Here is an 18,046-nt window from a genome sequence, read left to right as displayed (position 1 = left end):
GGGTTGTATTCTAACTAGCTGAAAAAACACGATCCCCAGTCAGCAACATTCAACAGAAAAGGGTCTCAACGGATAGACAAAAATCCAAAGAACAATTAATTGTACTATTGTATAGTGGAATCTCTCTCTTTTGGCATCGTTCGGACTCGTTAAAATCTCTCAGAGTCAATAATTGACACATTCAAAACATATATTAAGGATGATTATTATTAATTATATATATTAACACACAAATGGAAATTATTTGGTATAGCATGGGGATTAGAAAATGAAATCCCGAGAATCGTGTGTTGCCTCGTACTAAATTCTCTAACATCTTCCAAATCTACACGTAGAGCTTGAATATCCCTGATAATTGTCTTATCTACCAACAGTTTCGGTAATAGTCAAATGATTCACAATGACTGTCTTTAGCCCTGCCTAGAATTACAGTATGTAATTTATTTTCCAATATTACTTTATTGAGTTTATATCAGTGAAACATAATCTGCGATGTCTGACAAGTACATGTATTGTGATGTAGCTTTCTGTCCAATCTATATTCGATGGCACTTCCATGTGTGTTGAAAATGAAATGAAATGGGGTTTAACGTCCTAATGTTTGGGGGGGGGGGGCCTGAATGGTGAGCGCTGCTAAAGACCCCTACGTGCAAGCGAATTATTGAAATTAAACTGAGACCATGTTAGTTCCGAAATGACCTAGTTTGTGTCGAGTGGACGTTAAACCCATCTCTCTCTCTCTCTTTCTCGCTCTCTCTCCTTATTGTTCTGCTTCGACAGTGTGCTTTGAGCGCGACAGACTTTACTCTCATATCGAATTCTGACCCGTGATCACTCTGAGTTTCATTTTTTTTCCGCCAAATTTTCATTTTAATTTATTAGCCATATATCTTCTCCGCCAAAATGAAGAACAAATATTTATTAGATTTTTTTCAGTATATTGTTTTTACATAAGTACATACAATAAACATATTAAAATTTATGATATTACAATTTACAAAATTCTTCTCTGCTTTGCAGAAGCCCATTTTTTGAAAGCTTTTTCAAGATCTGGGTTAATCCATTTTTAACTATTGTGGTGAGACCTGTCGGTTCTTTATCTAATCTCCCATAATGCCTCTTTAAGATTTTTCTTTTTCGAAATTTTTGTCGCGAACTTTTGAGATACCGTAGCCTAAATACAGATCTATTGTAGAAGTTGATATCGCTTCAACATTCAAGGATGTAATACTATTAGATGGACAAGAGCTGATCATGTCAGTATCATCTGTAGACTTGGAGCATTTTGGTGGTGACATACTAAAATAATCTGACATTCTTCTATCGGACGTTGACGAAGGAAGTTCAATTTTTCGCTTACGACCCATGGCATATGTGATTTGATGATAACTGACTTTCGACAACCCAGAGAATATATATAGACGCAATTATAAACTGTAAAAACAAACCTGGCTTCATTTATTAAGGATACGGGGAACAGGAGTAAGAAAAAGATTAAACAGAGGTCATAATTCAATATTCCCAAACAAATCGAACGAGTATTATTCACATTGTCCGCCATTTTGAATATGTAGAAACCGTCAAAATATCCACCGATTCGTATTTGAAGACAAATAATTAAATCTTTTGTCTCTTAATTAGTTTATAACTACTCTTACTGTAAATACTAATTAACACTAATCCGAGATTGATCAAGAGACAAAAGATATCTCTAATTGATTGATAACTGACTCAGCCAAACGCAATAGACTGTAACGTGTATGCACGGCGTGGAAATAAAGCTTTGTGGCAAGAGCTTTGTGTTTAAAAAAAGAATCACCATACAGGAAAAAGTTATCGCCAAAAATTTCGCCAGATCGAATATTTCATCGCCAAAATTATATTTTTATCGCAATTGACGGCAATGGCGATCGACAGCGTGAGCGCTGATCTGACTGTTAAACATATATTATGCAAGAGCTAAATCTGTCTATTGCAGGTCTTTCTTTTTACCTGAAATGCTATCTTAATTATTAATTAGACATTAATTAAACTCTCCAGACTATAATCAACTCTAGATGGCATCGCTAGTCTGCGATCTCTAGTGGATTATGAGCCGATTTACTGCATAACTTTACTTCACGATTAATTGGATAATCGAGACTATAATGTTTATCGTACTGACTTTAGTAATGATGACCAAAGGCTAGCCGGAAATTTCAACCGCTTAGTTCTCGGTTCATAGTGGATCAATTTGAATGAAATTTTCAGCAAATTGCCTTTACAGTATCTAGTTTTTAACTATTATAGTGAGAACTGCCAACTCGTTATCGAATCTTCCATAATGTATCTTTAAGTGATCCGCCACGTACACGCCATGGTGTACACGGGACCTCTGTTTTTCGTCCCATCCGAACGAATATATGTTTACTTTCTCGGTCAACACAGGGATCGAACACGGAGCCAACATCTTACTTACGGGGCGGGGCCACTGTGGTGTCCGTAGAGAAAATGGCAATAGCTCCACAATTGACAGTATTACTAGTTTAACAACCAGGTAGAAACCTATAACGTTTATGAGGCACTGACCCACATGAGTAAATAAACTCAAGGCGTTATTTCATTGGACGAATTATCAATAGATCTCCTCCGATTGAAAAACATATTTAATGTTGTTCTTATTCTTATAAAAAAAAACTCCAATGCTCTAATTTTTATTACCAAATCATACTTATATTTATCTCATTTTGCAGATCATTTCAACGTTTTTTGTTCTATTTGATGAATTAAAAATATTGATTATACGTTTAAATATTATGTACTTACATCTCGTGTCTTGTCTGTTGTATATTTTAATTTGGTTGAAATAATACAACTGTTGTAAATCAACACACCACCAACCAGACCGCCCTCCTGTTGTATATGTACATGATCCATTAGACAAATCACTATTAGTATTACCATCTACAGCTCTAGGGGCGATTCCACCCACAGTACTCTGCTGTACTGATTGTTGACGAAGAGCAACATTGACTTTGGGTGTAGCTGTTTACAAAGATACAATATATGTGTGAATGTATCTAAGTAAAAAGCTTAGTGGAAGCAGATATCTAAACAAAAGGTATAAAATATCGGCGAACCTAACAAGTTCTCCTGACTGTGATTTCTAAAATAACCAGCGGCTGCCAGACAGGATACGCCCACATTTTGTAAGAGATGGATAGAGAACAAGCTTAAAACAAAAATGTTTTTTGTACAATCAGGGGCAATAATCCAGAAAGTTATGGTCTGAAAAAGCAAATATCAAAACGGGATTTTTTGTACATTCAATGGCCCTTATTCAGGAAGTTACAATCCGATACGAGCGAATATGGAAAGGAACCAAGATCTTTGGGTTATAAACATGTATTTCAACTCTCATCAAAATCGGATAAAAAATTGACCTCTAGAGGGTCCACAAGCTTGATATACCAGATGCTATACACTATTTGCGTAGAGGGGCGGCCATTTTGTCCGGCAGTTTTGACCCGATTTTCACAAAATTCGAAATCAATAAGCATTACGGTGTAACAGTGATATATTCGAACGTTTTGTTTTAATCGGATAATAATTGTGACCCCTAAAAAGACAACAAGCTAAAAACATGATTTTTCATACAATCAGGGGCCATAATTCAGGAAGTTACTACCCGATATGCCTGAATATCGAAAGGAACCGGGATCTCTGGGTTATAACCATGTATTTCAGGTTTTATCAAAATTAGATCAAAATTGTGACCTCTAGAGGGTCCATAACTTTGATATACCAGATGTTTTCACTAACTATGTACGAGGGGCGGCCATTTTGTCTGTCAGTTTTGGTCCGATCTTTACGAAATTCGAACTCAACCATCCTTAGGGTATAACGGTGATATATTCAAACATTTTTCTTTAAATCGCATAAAAATTATGACCGCTATAGGGTCAACAATTCAGGAAGTTACGATCCGATATGCGCGAATATCGAAAGGAACCAAGATCCTTGGGTTATAAACTTACATTTCACGTTTCAACAAAATCGGATAAAAATTGTGACCTCTATAGGGTCCACAATCTAAAAACGTGATTTTTCGTACAATCAGGGGCCATAATCCATGAAGTTTCCGTCCGATACATGCTAATATCGAAAGCAACCGAGATCATTTGGAGATCAACCTATATTTCAAGTTTCGTCAAAATCAGATAAGAATTGTGACCTGTAGAGTGTCCACAAACAATTGTGGACGGACGGACGGACGCACACACGCACAGACGTCCGCACGAACAGGGGCGACGACAATATACGTCCACATGAAAATGTGGGCGTATAAAAATTCTTTTCAAGATGTATAAAGATAGGTTTCCAGGCAGCGAAACATCCTTTCACGCCAGCTATATCGTCTGGCCAGTCCAAAACAAAGTTTTTTTGTAGGCAATGGAAGCATTTGCCATGCACTGATACAGTTTCAAAGATAACTTTTACGTTCGATTGTTCAAAAGGTTCTACAAAGTGAAGCGAGAGCCTTACATCTAGAAGTAATTAACGGAATTTGTTGAAATTCGAACGACCTCTTCGTTTTACTAATTTAAATAATGAAAATAAATTTAATATCGATCGAATAATAACTTTGTCATAAGAGCGTTCTTAAGGTTCTAAAAAATGAAACAAAGGCCATAACTATATTAGTTATTAATGAAAATTATTGAAATAAAATATAAAATAAACGCATCTGGTGATAAAAGTGTAGAGTGTTCACACGAAAATGTGACGGACGGAGGAGACGATATAAAAAGGAAAAAGAATTCAGATTGTTCCCATGAATTATTCCCACCCCACCTCCTCTTGAAACAACAGTGTCGTGGTCTTTATGTTATTTAACCCACAACATGATTATTGTCATAAATACAATGTATTTACGAAGTATTTATTTCTTACGTTATTATTTCTTACCAGAAAATATCTGAACTTCACATAAAGTAAGATATTGACTTGAAACAGAGACATATACTGTTCTAGCAGATATACTAGTTGATGTAGGTTGATTACATCTATCTATTGTATATATATCTTGTATTGTTGATGTATCTTTATAACATGATGTAGCTGATGTAAATCCTGTATTATTACACTGACCACTAGAACTTATCTTTATCTCAAATCCCCGTAATCTCTCTTTTACTAGAAAATATAACATTATACGAACTGTTACTGGGCTTGAATTTCATCAAACATTATGGATGATATTTAACACAGGGTGTTATAAACAAAACAACCCCAATTCATTGAACTGATCATCAGATCTTGTCTTTACCTTAAATCTGTGTTAACACTATACGATACGCCGTGTCACGTTTAGACTAGTCCTCCATCGAGGTAAGTCAGCCGTCAATTTATAGCATTGTACTAATTTGTAATTTGCCAAACAGCCTAGGATTTGTTACCTGACGACTGCCCTATAAGGTAATAGGGTGTAATTTTATAAGGTCCGTAACTCTATTTTCCAAAGTAGCCGAGGCTACGAACTGTGACTCATTCTAAGAAGAAGGCAGAATCTTGCAAGGGTTATACTGCATAGTATCATACAGGCTGCGGAAGTATGATGGACGAATTTCTATATGTCACAACCAAACCAAAGTCGTCATTTTATATACATAATGTTAATTAATTAGCTAAATTGTTAGTAACCAGACTAAAGAGTAGTAGTAGTAGTTAGTTGTATTTTACGTCCGCTTCCACCGAGGTGATATCGCAGACAAGAAGACTAAAGAGATTAAGTAGATGTTATGTCCCTACGGTGTTGAAATTGTTACTGTTAAAGGATATACACCATTCCTATCCAGTTTCATGTCACTAAGGATTTAAAACCGTGACTTTTGGATTATATACATCACTACTTGCCAGGTTTCTGTATTCCATAGTGATGGGTGTTAAAAAATAGTCACGCTTCTACACTATTAGTGACATCTTTTACAGCTATAGTTACACCCCTGCTAATTAATGACAACTGTATAATTTCTAACCACTTTCTATACATACTAAACATTAGATTAGAATAATAACAAAAGGAATAGTGACCTACAAAACCACCATTAACAGTCACAGTGCAAATCAATCAATTTAATGCCATGCATTATTTTTATAAATGTTTTAATTTGCTTTAATCGTGTTGTTCTGTGTTGCTGCTGGCTCTTTTTTTTTGTATCTGGGGAGAGTCACACGCAAGAAAACCACTAATGGAATGTCTATAACTCTCAAAAGCTAAATTTGTGAACCGCATTAAAGAACTTTTAACTGTGTGGAACTTATTGGACGAACAGTTTTTAATATGTAAATAATCCACGGGTCCAGCTATGTGTTTTTTACCGCGAGCACTTTGCTTTTCAACATAAAGCAAGTGGATTCTTTTTCTCCACGGTGCTTTTTTCTATCAGCAATATAATGACGGCAAACATCAGCCAGCTGGACCTGTTTTAACTTATTTTTAGTATGACAAAGAGGGAATATGCCCCCCTCCCTTCTCACGACAGCGATTTTATAAGTGTGTTTTAAGATGACTTTTTGAATTACGAGGACTTTTATTTTTGTGTTTTTACCAAATTTCAACCCTTTAAGTGAAAATAATTTAATTAAATCAACCTGTCCATAATACCATATTTATTGTGTTGGACGTTAAAGCTGTAATAACCAACAACAACAACAGAATAATGATCACTTGCATTGGTTCGTTAATTAGTCAATGGGTTTAACGTTACCAGTGATACTTATATTCATTCTAAAATGTTTACTCACGATTTTAACTAAAACATGACGGGTACTTTCATCAAACAGATTTAAATAAATGTAATATTAATCTCAAGTTAAATTTTTATTCTGCAATTACTTAATGGTTATTCCCAAGTTTTTATTCGTCAAGTTGACGTTTCTAATATGTTCATTTTTGAAACGACAATTCTTTTAATATTGACGTTACGATATTTTGAATTTTTAGATATAATGAAGACTTAAGGTTGTTCCTAATTTCAGTAAGATCCATCCAATTGTGTGCCATGCCCAGAAGCAACTATACAAAACTGTGACTAAAACCAGTTCCTGATATGTACCGTAATACAAGCAACGAAAATGACTCAAGGAGAAGAAGAAACCCACGTGTGTCTCTGTTGAATAGTTTTATGTAGTCAATATTATAAATCTGTTGTAGATCAACACACCACCAGTCGCCACCAATGTCACTGTATGTATGTGTACAGCTAGACTTCTCCCAGTGATTATCAGTATTACCATCTACAGCATTATCTGAATTATATCGTAAATATGTTGAACTCTGCCCTGTTGGGCTGCCAAGTGCAATGTTTGTAGCTGTAAAATACAACATGTATTAAATACAACATGTAAATGCAACATGTAAATACAACATGAAGGGCCAAACGAAGATCCTGTAAATACGGCCTGTAAATACAACATGTAAATACAACATAATATTCAATTTTAAAACAATATACTCAATGTTGTTGTAAATACAAAATGTAGAAGATAATTTTAACAGAAAACAAATTTAGTAATATGATAGATTATCTGTGTATTTCTGAACCATGTACACAAAGTATACTCTTAAAAAATAGGGGATATTCAGAAACAATACAAAACTGCGGAAATGCACTACTGTTTTTATTAGAGGTAACCAGTGTATGTTAATAACAGGTCAATTGCCTACACATGAACATAAACAGTTCATAGGGGCGGCTTATCTGACGGCTCCATTTCACTCGCAAAGAGATACACTGTCAAAAGTGGAAATGGACGTCTTAGATTTTTGTCTAAATAATGAGTAATTGCTCCATCAATCCTCAGGCATTCAGCAATTCGTCGTGGCATGCTCCTAATTAACCGTCCAATCACGATTGGGGGCAATCTGACCCTCTCCTCTTGCAGTGTTGTCGGTTGACGTTGACGTCGACGAACACGTCTCCCGATCAAATTAAACGTAACACACTAAAGCAAAGATACGCTAAACAGTAGATCTTATGCAAGAACCGATAGTAAAGCAAACATGGATAGGATAAACCAGCAAGCGGCAGTTTTCATCAACCCTTGCTTGAAATGTCAAATTTGACAATGAACCCCTCCCACGTGTGTGGCGCTATTGCGTGTCGCATGTGCAGCTCAGTGGTTCTGTTGGCCGATAGGTTCTTCATCGGTGAACATACCCTCAAAGCATGTCAAGTGTCCATGACTATTTATCATATCACAACCTGAATAGGTATTTACATTTCAATATCCCCTACTTTTTTTTGGAAGAGTATATTTCTGATATTTTTTAGCAAATATATGTTTTAAAAAGACACATTTCATTAGCTGTCAATAGCGGTCTACTATGATTACTACATATGCGTCAACAGTCATGTATTTCTACTGCAGTCGTTAATACAAGTCTGGAGCTATAAAATTATTCAATATAATAAAACAAGTAATACCTGTACAAACACCACATGACCTCATACAATTCTGTCTATAAAATTGTTCTCTAGGATATACAGTATCACCACATGATTGACAGTTGTTGTTCGTATCTCTACACACATCTAATGCTAGAAAATGGGAAGATAGAGGGGAGCATAACGTTATTACTTAACATAAAAATATCATATTTGTGTTACAGTAATATCATGTTGATATTAAAGGGATTGATCAAGCAGACTTAGCTGCCTAATCTGCTTTAGATATTCACATATCATCATTACTTTTACCTTTCCCCGATTTTAAATCTACCGTCAACTTTTACATATGTAACCGCTGGCAACGGTTGCCGGCACAAACAAACTTCATCACATTAAGCCTTTTTTTAGGAGATTAGCCAAGCTCCTATAGAACTAACGGGAGAGAGAGAGAGAAATGGGGTTTAACGTCCACTCGACACAAACTAGGTCATTTCGGGACTAACATATGGTTTAATTTTATTTACATAATTCGCTTGCGCGTAGGGGTCTTTAGCAGTGGGAGGAAACCGGAGGACCCGGAGAAAACCCACGAGGTTGGACAGGCGATCCTACTCCTTGCCACGTACAATAACGAATATTTTCATCTTGAAGCGAGAGCCCCTACTAGAATGTGATCACTGTCATGTTGCTTTGACAGTTAAGCACATTTTGATTGGGCGCAAGTATCTCAAAGATGTACGATCGCATTTTACCGTTGTTAGTCATTACATCACATGTTTGCCCAACCGGGTTTATATGGTAAAGTGTTGGGCGTTTTAAAAGAGACCAGATTTTATTATAACTTCTAATTGTTTATATCATTTTCATTTATTCTATATTAATATTTGTATACTTAAAAGTACATGATATTTGTTTTTAATATATAAATAACTGTGATATTTGTTTTATATTGAATCATATAAATAGTATTGTTATGATTTCTGAGAGCTTGTCTCATATATTTCACCATATGTTTGGCGCAATATAGCCCGGTTGGTGCTGACATGTCCTAAAATAACATTTCATTTCGTGTGCCAATCTTAACGTTTTCATTTTGTCTTATATATTTGATATTAGAAGTCCATCTTCTCGCGGTTAGATTACAACATTAATGTTGATTTGAATTGGCCAATGCCGAAGACTGGATGATATTGAGTTAGAGACTTGCCTGCTTTAAGCCCCGTTTTATTCCATTTCATCCACCGAACATGAAAAAGTTTGTTTCTATCATGTGTTGGGAATATCATGTTGTGTTTTAGCCCGTTTTGGAGGCAATACTATATACCGGAAAACACAGGAAAACACCGGGAAACAACCGGAAAACACCATTTTATACTGAATATCGGAAAAAACCAAAAAAACACTAAATACCGGAAACACATTAAATAACGGAAAATACCCTAAATAGGTAACCCGGAGACTGGCACCCTAAATAGGTAACCGGGAGCCTGGGTTAGGGTTAGGGTTAGTTTCCGGTTTATGGTAAAGCCCTTCTCCGGGTTACCTATTTAGTGTTTTTCCGGTATTAAGTGTGTTTTCCGGTATTTAGTGTTTTTCCGGTATTTTCCGGTATTCAGTATAACATGGTGTTTTCCGGTTGTTTCCGGTGTTTTCCGGTGTATAGCCCTGTTTTAGCAATTAATCAATCAACATAGAGTGAATAGAGTTTTAATACAATTCTATATTAATATAACATGTTAATGCTAACTATATAAACACTATAACATGTTATTATTACTTACCTAAACTATAAAAATATCACAACAATGTTAACTATTACTACTTACCTTAACAAGACTTTATAATTCTATATAAATACTATAACAATGTAAATGATTACTACTTACCTAAACTTTATAAATACTATAACATATTGAATATTAGTACTTACCTAAACTAGAATATAATATTAAAGATGATAAAGTTGACAACTGATTCACTTTGATTTTGTACAACATTATTCAGCCCTATGAAAACAACATTATTAAGATTGTATGTGTTAAAACGTGCAACTCTATAATAACATCTTACATTTCTATCATAATACATCATTGGGTTTATTTTAGAGTGAAATGAATGTAACCCTAGACCTTTTATCCTCCTTAAACCGCATGCAGATGAGACTCTTCCTGGTTGCACATTAAACATACATTATGCAAGTGCTAAATCTGCCTATTGCAGACCTTTCTTTAGGCCTAGCTGAAATATTTTCTAAATTATTAATTATACATTAATTAGCTTATCCAGGCCATAATCAACTCTCGATGGCATCGGATTTCTTCGATATTTAATAGATTAGAACAGTTCAGCCATATTTTGATTTAAGCTAAAAATTGAGGAACGAGACTTAGCTTCGAACATCAGTACGGTGGTTGAAATTATTGCACACGTCTTGTGAAACCTTCAAAGACTAATATATTCGCTCGCAATAGAGTAAATTGAATGAAATTTTTTAAAATTATTCATTTTACATTATCTATTTTGGAACTATTATAGCAAGAATGGCTAGCTCTTTATCTACATCTTACATAATGTATCTTTAAGTCACTTCGACATATAAAGAAGATGTCGTGTAGAACCTAATATAATTGGTTAGTAAAACATGTTAGTAAATACATAGTTGCTGTGATTATTTTTATACATACTTAATTCACTAAATAATAATGACCAGTATCACTTTCAGTTTAAAAAAACGAATAACCAGACCCGCTGTGCAGCAATGGCGGATGTTTCACCAGTGCTCTTTAAACATACATTATGCAAGAGCTAAATCTGATTATTGCAAGTCTGTATATAGACTTCAGATGTCATAGAAATTATAAATTAGATCTTTATTTACACAACAAGCACAAAATCAACTCTGTAGACTCACGGATGACTTGGATTCAGCTTGGATTTAAACGTGATTTCCTTGACTGATTTAAATTTAAATGGCGTCGTGAGCGGAGATTAACCGTTACATTGACGTCATACTCCCGGATCGAGGCTAAATTATAGAGTGTACGAAGCGAGGCCGCTGTTGAGCGATGCCTTAACAAATGACATCTAAACTATTTAAAGTGCAATAAACTAAACACAGATAATGACCGTGTGATGACTAATACAGACGGACAGGTCTTCTGTCTTAATAATATCAATAAAAATATTTTTATTTCCCCAATGGCCACTGGTGTATACCTATAGATTTATCATAATTGTATTATAATATTATGTCCTATATTCAATTGATTTAATGCATGCCCAAAAAACAAGTAAGAATAAAAAATTTACCCTCTTACTTATTTTGTCCAATTGTTATAAAAATCCAAAAAGGTAAAACACAAATTCGGATATGATGACAGCAGACAAAAGACAGCAGAGATTATGTAGGTGGAGTTAACGCCTGTCAATCAAACGATCGGCCATACTAAGAATCGGTGAAGATGGAATTCAATTCCATTTCTAGTCAAAAATTACACTGGTGATAACTATGTTCAGAATAAAGTAATTTGACTGAAATGTTCAATATATTCTTCTTTCATCATATATTTTTGAACTGTTATAGCAAGAAAGGCTAACTATTTATAAAAATCTCCCATAATGTATCTTTAACTAAGAGAAATCTAGAAACAAAAGTTAAATTTATACATGTATTTGTCTGAAATTGTTAATTTAAACTCCTTTAATAATATTTGTATCTTTTCTTACCTAGGCATTTGATTGGTTCTGCATATGGCGATCAAACGCAAAGGAATGCTTTCGGGGAATAAACACGTGTACTGACTTCCGTAAGTTCACAATTGGAGGGTCTAGATCACTTGTGCTCTAAACCCTTCAATTGTTCTGAAAAGATGAAGAATGCATTGAATGAAAGAATAAATAAGTGCGTGGGTGTCTGCTAATAAAAAATGATTATGTGACGTGAACACAAGTATACTCAGGTATATTCATGAAGCAATGATAACGGGTAATATGATCTGCAGCAAAGGTTAAAGGTAATACGACATATTGCTGAAGCAATGGTTACGGGCAATATGACTTCATTAACCAATGCGGCACTTATTATGGCAAAGTGAAATTTTTGATATGTTATATTCCACTGAGTAACTTCTGTATCACGTGTTGTCTATCATTACAGATCTATTTCATCGGAGTATGAATTTGATTACCAATTGGTTAATCCATTGTTCGGTCGTTTCTGGAGTTTTACGTCCACTTCCATCAAGAGTGATATCGTAGACAAGTTAATCCATCCACGCTTATTCATATTTATAGTCGAGAAGGTCATGTTATATAGTAGCCCGTGGTTTAACGCATGCGTGTCATTTTGAGTCTATATAGAGTTACAGACTGTCCGGTTGTTCGAATAAAAATTCCCAACATTGATTAATAATACAAATTACCAACGATCGCAGTTATCTAAATCAATATTCAATAATAATGATACAATTTACCAACGGTTGTAGTTATATCAATATTCAATAATACTAATAAACTTACCAACGGTTATAGTTATATATCAATATTCAATAATAATAATACAATTTACCAACGGTTGAAATTATCTATATCAATATTCAATAATAATAATAATGCAACTTACCAATGGTTGGTAGATAAACATATTCAATGGATTTAACAGTATGTACTATAGTTTATTGGTAAAAAATATTGTATATCTTTGCTGCTGGCTAAACGTCAGCGTGCATCCATGCCTGTTCAAATTTATAGTCGAACAGGTAATTTTATATAGTAGCTGGTGATTTAACGCCTGCATCATATTAAAAGTCGAGCATGTCATTTTGAGTTTATTAATATTTGTCGAACGTGTCATTTTGAATTTACATAGACATACATACTGTATTGTTGCTCCAATAAAAATTCTCATAGTATACATCAATAGATATTAATCATACAACGTACCAACGGTTGCAGTTATCTATGTCAATATTCAATAGAAAGGTTTGTTGAAATTAAACACATCTATATAGGATGAAAGCTCTTCTAAAATAAATTAGAACTCCAAAGAGTACTGACGTGTTTCGTTACGTCAGGTCATTATGAGTATAGTAATACCTATTGAAATTTAAAAAACGGTAATTTTGAACTCTTAATAAAGCCGGAAGTTTTGATATTAATTGTTAGTAGACGTGGGGGTCATCATATATGAAAAGGACAACTTGATACCTCAAATAGTGACGCAGATACGCCATCTTGAATATCGAAGGACAGAAAATAATCTCAGATTTCCCATATCTCGGTTATTTCTCAACGGATCGTCTTCGAGTTTTCATTTTTGGATCCAAAAATTAAACTGAAAGGAAGCACCAAATCCAGTTGAAGTGCCCCAAGTCCAAGAAAAGAGACCCTCTGTGTCCTGTAAGAAAAGAGGCCCTTTGACTTCATGGCTAAGCTATCTGTGTTTGTTTCCAGTAAGTAAGTAAGTAAATTTATTGCATAAAAACGCCCAGGAGGAGCAGCATACAATTACAAAAATTACATAAATACAATACAACAAATATACATGTAACAAATAAACGAACATTAATACAATGCAACAAATATACATGTAGCAAATAACGAACGTATTATGTATATAATGTTAGAAATCAATTAAATAGCAAAGGGGGGGGGGATAATAGGCATGTGCTTCCTTTAGGACTCTTTTGTTTTGGAGTTAAATTATGTTGTTTATTGTAAATAAGGCAGAAGGCATCACTCTCTGTTTTTGAAAGCATGAAAAACAAATGAGCACACAGATTTTGCAACTGGTGAGGTTGGGTCAAACATAACATCGAAGGAGAATTGTAGACTGTTGGCGTATAAGGCAGGGTACAAAATATTATTTCGAATGGTTTCATGTTTTGTACATTCCATTAGAAAATGAAACTCATCCTCCACAATATTGTTAGAGCAGTGTCTACAAATTCTGTCTTTTTCGGCAATGTTATGGTACCGACCTCTCTCTATTTGAAGTTGGTGAGAGCTAAGGCGGAGGGATGTCATTGAACATTTATACTGTTTGTTAGATACGGACAGCAGATATGCTGGCGGTTTTGAAATTCTTGTCATAAAAGTGGTGTATGTTCTAAGTTTTGGCTTATGGCTGGTATAGTTATCTTTCATATTACAGGTATTTGAATAAAATGAGTTGAATTTAGATTCTAACAAGGATTTTATATTATATTTGGAAAGATTATTGATATTAATGTCATACTCATTTATTATTTTCAGCGCAATTTTAACGTCTTCATCAAATGCTGCAGTCAAGATAGTATGGGAATGAGATGGATTAGATTTTAGATTATCCAGCCGTTTATAATATAACAACATTTTTTGGTACACGGTGAAGTGAAGAGGGAAAAGTCCAAGTTCAGACAGGCAGCCAATATTTGAAGTTTTAGGGGGCTGCATTAGGATTGATTTCGCTGTTTTCTTTGTTATTGAATTTAATTCAATTCTTTTCCAGTTTTTTGTGGTATTGTTCTTGCTATGAGCAATTTGAGATCCCCAGAGTTCCGAGGCATATGTAGTAGTAAGGTCAAGAGCCATGCGTGTGACCCATCATTCATTAGTGCACATAGGCCAAGTTATTTTTTGTTATCCCTTTCCAACAAACTGCGCTAAATTCTATGTCTGGATGTTCGGTAGCGTTGTCTATGATGGGTGCTTATATCAATATCCAGGCCCCTAGTACATTGCGAGCATGTAAAATAACTCTTGACAGTTGAAATCTCATGTCGTGCCGCTGACAGAGGAAAATTTCCCTTCTGGCATACTGTATTCAGTAACCCAGTCGGAGTAGGACGTTAAACCCCCATTTCATTTTATTTCAATACGTATCACTGTCAGATCCCGACTAAGATTGTGTCGACCCGTGCACGTTTATTTTCCCAATGGCGGGCGAAAATTAGTGTTTTGGAAACGAGGCTAATGGGGATGACATCACGCGCTGGGTGAAAATTCAACAGAATTGAAATTATATTACAAATGACTTGGGTGAAAATTAAAATTGACTTGGGTGGAAATTAAAATTGACTTGGGTGAAAATTATAAAAAACAAATTATATTAAAATTGACTTGGGTGAAAATTATAAAAAAAACCCCAAATTATATTAAAATTGACTTGGGTGAAAATTATAAAAAAAACCAAATTATATTAAAATTGACTTGGGTGGAAATTAAAATTGACTTGGGTGAAAATTATAAAAAAAAAATTATATTAAAATTGACTTGGGTGAAAATTAAAATTGACTTGGGTAAAAATTATAAAAAAACAAATTATATTATTTTTCATGTCCTTTTAATGAACTGGAAATACACAGGTGACAATTCTATGGAAATCCTAATTATCAGGAAACGTCGCTCAGTAATAAACAGTATTTGTATTCCATAGAAGTGACCCGTGCATTGCTTTGAAAGCAAAGTCTTATCTAGTAGACGTCATTTTTGCTCCGATTGAACTTTGACCTCCGTGATTCAAGATGGCGGAACCGACATCGGCAATTGGTCTATTCCTCCGAAAGTGACGGTTAATTCCGCTCGGGGCCAAATTCATAATGGGGGCTCATTTTGGAGGGAAATTCATAACGTTCTCTAAAAAGGCGTTCTATATATTGAAATATATGCTTTTGTTGTCAATTTTTTTAGAAACATAAATCCGACCAAAAGCTATTCCAACCGAAGAATATTCTTCCCTTTGTATTCTTATAACTATACACGGTCAAACACAAACAACTATCGGACCATCGTGATTTGAAAGCAACTGTTTCTAAAAGCTAACTGGTGCTCACATATTTGTCTTGTCGAAACTCAAATATTTGTCTAAATCATCCTCTTTTGAATCAATGGAATACTTGCAATTGTTCGAACAGTCGGATTCCCCCCTTTTCATCCGTATCATGCAACGGGAAGAAACTTTGTCTTGACAGTTATTAGGTCACTCATACGGCCAGTACAGCTATCGGTTTTCTATCACGCTGGACAAACATTTTCCATTTACTCCGGATTTTACCGATAGACGTGCTCGCGTTTGAAGGCGTGTAAATGAGCGTCATGCTAACGTTAACGTCAGACACCATGACAGATTTGGGCGTGGGTCTGTTATGGTGTTGGGAGGAAGCACCATGAGTCCTGACCTTTCCCCTATAGAGCATGTCTGGGACATGATCGGGAGATGTCAACGTCAACCGACAACACTGCAAGAATTGGCCGTGGAACTGCAAGAGGAGTGGGTCAGATTGCCCCAAATCGTGATTGGATGGTTGATAAGGAGCATGCCACGACGAATTGCTGAATGTCTGAGCTGATTGGTGGAGCAATTACTCATTAAAAACGTGTATCTCTTTGCGAGTGAAATGGGGCCGTCAGATAATCCGCTCATATGAACTGTTCTGTTTATGTTTGTGTGGAGGCAATTGGCCTGTTATTACCTCTAATAAAAACAGCAGAACGCAGTTTTGTTTTGTTTCTGAATACTATTTTGAAGAGTATATTTCATACCTGGTGCGATAACTGAAAGGAGGATAACGGGATTGTGAAGACTGGGGAAAAACATGAGTTTTATTACTAGACAATATTTTAACACACAACGAAAACTGACTCAATTTCACCCAAAACAACATCAATGGAAATATCTCCATATTAAATGGGCTAAGGTTTGAATGGCGACGAAACTAGATATATCCCTGATTACCGGCAGTTCTAAAAAAACATTACAGTTTCTGAAACAGCGACAGTTCAACAAAAGGTTTCCTCTTACTGTATTGTTGTTATACGGTTAAGGGGGGGGGGGCGAATGGTTAGCACGTGCGCGCTGTATCATAAGTCAACTGGCGTTGTTTAGATTCCCTCGTTGTACGGGGGATCACGTGGCTAAGTGGGTAAGACGCTAGCCGGCTAGCCAGGTGTCGGGTGTTCGATCCCTGCATTGGCCGAGAAAGTTCATCCAGATTTTCCGGCGTGGTTCTCCCTTGTCAGTGATGCAGGCCGGAGGGCTGACAAGGAAAGCTGTCTAGTCGTTCGGATGGGACGAAAAACCGAGGTCCCGTGTACACATTGGCGTGCACGTAAAAGATCCCTTGGCAGTTGGAATTCGATATAAGAGTAGGCCGTAGTGCCGCTGTCCGGGCAAAATTTCCCTCATAGCACACTGTATGGCGTATGCCCGTCTTCATTAGCCACTCCATTTCATTTCATTTCATTTCCTGGTTGTACGTGAAAAAGAATAGGGTCGCCTGTCCAACCTCGTGGGTTTTCTCCGGGTCCCCCGATTTCTCCCCACTGCTAAAGACCCAAACACGTAAGCGAATTGTTGAAATAAAATTGAACCATGTGTTAGTCCCGAAATGACCTAGTTTGTGTCGAGTGGACGTTAAACTCCATTTCTCTCTCTCTTTATACGGTTAGGGTTTGGTTTTGTAACAAGGGGAAATAACTCAGTGGTCTATAATTGTATGCGTTATAGAGTTGTCTCCATTAAATCAAAATAACCACACCGAATAGTCAGACAGACAATACGTGCACAATACTGGGCAATTTGTTGATCTTTGTAAGAAAAGTTAAATAATTGTTGGGGTGTTTATGGAGACTGGAAA

Source organism: Patella vulgata, chromosome 4, assembly GCF_932274485.2.
Source record: "Patella vulgata chromosome 4, xgPatVulg1.2, whole genome shotgun sequence".
NCBI lineage: Eukaryota > Metazoa > Mollusca > Gastropoda > Patellidae > Patella > Patella vulgata.
The sequence above is the reverse complement of the archived record's forward strand: the minus strand, read 5'-3'. Positions refer to the sequence as shown.